The sequence below is a fragment of the Sinocyclocheilus anshuiensis genome, unplaced genomic scaffold, assembly GCF_001515605.1.
Source record: "Sinocyclocheilus anshuiensis isolate Anshui unplaced genomic scaffold, SAMN03320099.WGS_v1.1 scaffold711, whole genome shotgun sequence".
Classification (NCBI taxonomy): Eukaryota; Metazoa; Chordata; class Actinopteri; order Cypriniformes; family Cyprinidae; genus Sinocyclocheilus; species Sinocyclocheilus anshuiensis.
Genome location: NW_015552595.1, coordinates 353,378 through 356,525, shown reverse-complemented (window position 1 = coordinate 356,525; position 3,148 = coordinate 353,378).

The following is a 3,148-nucleotide window of genomic DNA, read 5'->3' as shown; positions in this document are numbered from 1 at the left end:
ACACACACTCACACACACACACGCTCACACACACACACACACACACACACACACTCTCTCTCACACACTCACACGCTCACACACACACACACACTCACACGCTCACACTCACACACACACAGGCTTGTGCTCATCAAGGTGAAAGATCTGCAGGTCATCAGTGAAAATCACACAGGTTTCTGTGACAGAGCTGATCGATCCAGATGATGCTGTAGATGATCGATCATCACATCGCAAATATTGATCCGTGTGTTTGTGGAAGACAGATTGTGTCACTGAAATAAGCACAACGATGCATACTGATATTGATCTTTTATATTCAACATCTGACAACTCACAAGCTCTTATTATTTATGTATTTATTTATGAAAATGTGGCAATATTTATGCAGATGACAAATATTGCATATGAATGTGCAACTTGCACATTTAAAAAGAAGCACCTCAAGCTACAGTCCAGGGTTTCCCAGCTCGGGGTTGATGATGGAAAGCTAATCATTTTAATGTCACTCAAATGTCAAATTAAAATACGTTATTTTAAAATAAAATCAATCAGAATAAATTACTTACTTGAAATTAAATCATAAAAATGTAAAATTGAAAATAAAAAAAATAAAAGCAATCAAAATAATTTACTTAACATTTATTAAATTATAAAAATTTAAAATTTAAATAAATATTTTTAAAATAATAAAATAAAACAGTCAACAATAATATATAGAAACATTTTAATTTTTTATATATAAATTATATATAAAGTATATTATAGAAACATTAAATTAAAATAAATAATTTTTAAATATAATAAAATATAAATATTTGATTTGTTAAGCTGCATTTCATGTGAGCATTACCTGATGTCAGTGAACACGTGAAATATTAACTTAAAATCTCAGTGGGACTCTAAGAAAATATATTTAAAATACAGGTTAAAGGGGTTCGGCTAACAAAAACATTTGCTGATAACTAGCTGAAATAAAATCAGTTTTCCTTTTTTATTTTATAGTTTGAGTTTTCGTTTTAGTTAATGATAATAACTCTGCACTCAAGCGCTGTTTTCTGTAAATATATCCAGTGTTTCTCCTGCAGATTCTCTGATGACATCAAATTCATTCCTGGACTTGTAAGTTAATTTATGATTTTTAAAAGCAATTCATGAATTTCTATTTAATGTTGTTGTTATATAGAAATCTCACAGTCTAGAGCTGCTCAGAGTCAGACATTAGGTGACTGATTCATAAACTGAGCTGGGGAAAAAATATTTTCACTCTCTCTTGAAAATTTCATAATTGCTAAGAAATGGCAAGTAACACGTTGAAATAAATGTAAAAAGTATTTTCTTGAAAAATTTGTTTTGTTTTGAGACATGACAGAAAAGTCATTTTTAGTCACGCGAGGCGTTAGTGCTGTAGTTCTTCTGAGGAACTCACGGTGTCGCTGTTTCCCTTCATTTCAGACCTGATGCTCATCAGGGTCCAGTTCTTCAATAAACTTCATCTGGATCAGAATGATCTGGATTTGGAAATCCCATGCTTTGCTATCCAGGATCAGGTAACCCGTCTTACTTCTCTGCTGGTTTTTCAAAGCAAAACTGGATTGGATCACAATTATCAGATACACACTTTTTCAGATTTCAGAAATCTGGAGCCCTTAAAGGGACATGCTGATGGAGAAAAATATGAGATGGGGGGAAAAAAGCCAATGCTTTTGCATTCTAGTTTTAACTACTTCTGACTGGTCCATTTCTGATGATTGTGCCAATGTAGTTTACAATCAGTGATAAAAAAAAAAAATTGTTCAAGTTTGACATTGACAGCTGTTTGAGGATTTGGGGATGTATTACATGTTACAAATGTTGTATGTTTTGGACCAGTTTTAAAGTGTTATGACATTTTTGTTCCTGAAATCCACTCTTCTGCTGGGATCAGAACAATCCAGTTTTTCTTTGGGATCAAAAGTATCCTGATCGTACTAAAACGTTTTGAACAACATAAACTGAGCATTTAATGCAATCTAATCCGAATTCAGACTCCTTTTTGTCTTTTTAACAACCCATTTCCCAGATTTGATCCGATGGCCAAAACCTGATCAGGTTAGCTTTGAACGACTGGTCTGAGAACATCAGATGAAGATCAGCTCTCGTCATCAGTGAGATGTTTAAGAAGAGCCTGATTGAATGTGTGACCCTGGACTTCAGATGCTCATTACTGGAAGCCTTCGTAACCGTGGGCCGCAGCGGCTTCCTGATCTCTGCACTGATCTCATCGCTGTGTTTTACTGGATGTTCTCTGACGCTGACACACAAACCTCTGCAGGAGCTCTGAGCAGCATCTCTCGGTCCTCTCTGTGTTGTGCTCGAGCGCTCACGCCTGTCACAGAACGCACAGAGCAAACAGGAAGTGAAAGTTCTCAGGCTTCTGCAGGCGTGGATGTGAAACGCTTTGTGAGAGTTTGAGCTGCCAGAAACGGCTACACACAGATGCTGCAGAACTGACCTCTGACCCCAGATGGTGCAAGACAAACAAATCAACACTTGTATTCAGCAAGGAAGCATGAAATTAATCAAAGGTGCCTTTATAATGTTACAGAAGATTTCTATTTCAAATAAATGCTGTTCTTTTGAACTTTCTATTCATCTGTGAATCCTGAAAAACAAAATGCATCACAGCTTCCACTAAAATATTAATGTTTTCAACACTGATAATAATCAGAAATGTTTCTCGAGAATATTAGAATGATTTTTGAAGATCATGTGACACTGAAGACTGGAGTAATGATGCTGAAAATACAGCTGCGCATCACAGAAATACATTACAGTTTAACAGATATTCACATAGAAAACAGCTGTTTTACATTCTAATAATTTGTCAGAATTTTTACTGTATTTCTGATTAAATAAATGCAGCCTTGAGCAGAAGAGACGTCTTTTAAAAGCATTAAAAATCCCCAGACTTTTGAGCAGCAGTGTATATAAAACAGTCTTGTGTTTAATGTGAATTCATCTGCTTTATTTAAGTGTACACTGAAAAACAAAACAGTGGCAATTTTCACTAGTACATTTTACAATTAATTACAAAGAAATGACAAGCAACATTGAATTAAACAGGACATTGTGAAGTAGAAAAACTGAAACCGTATTTTCTTGTAAA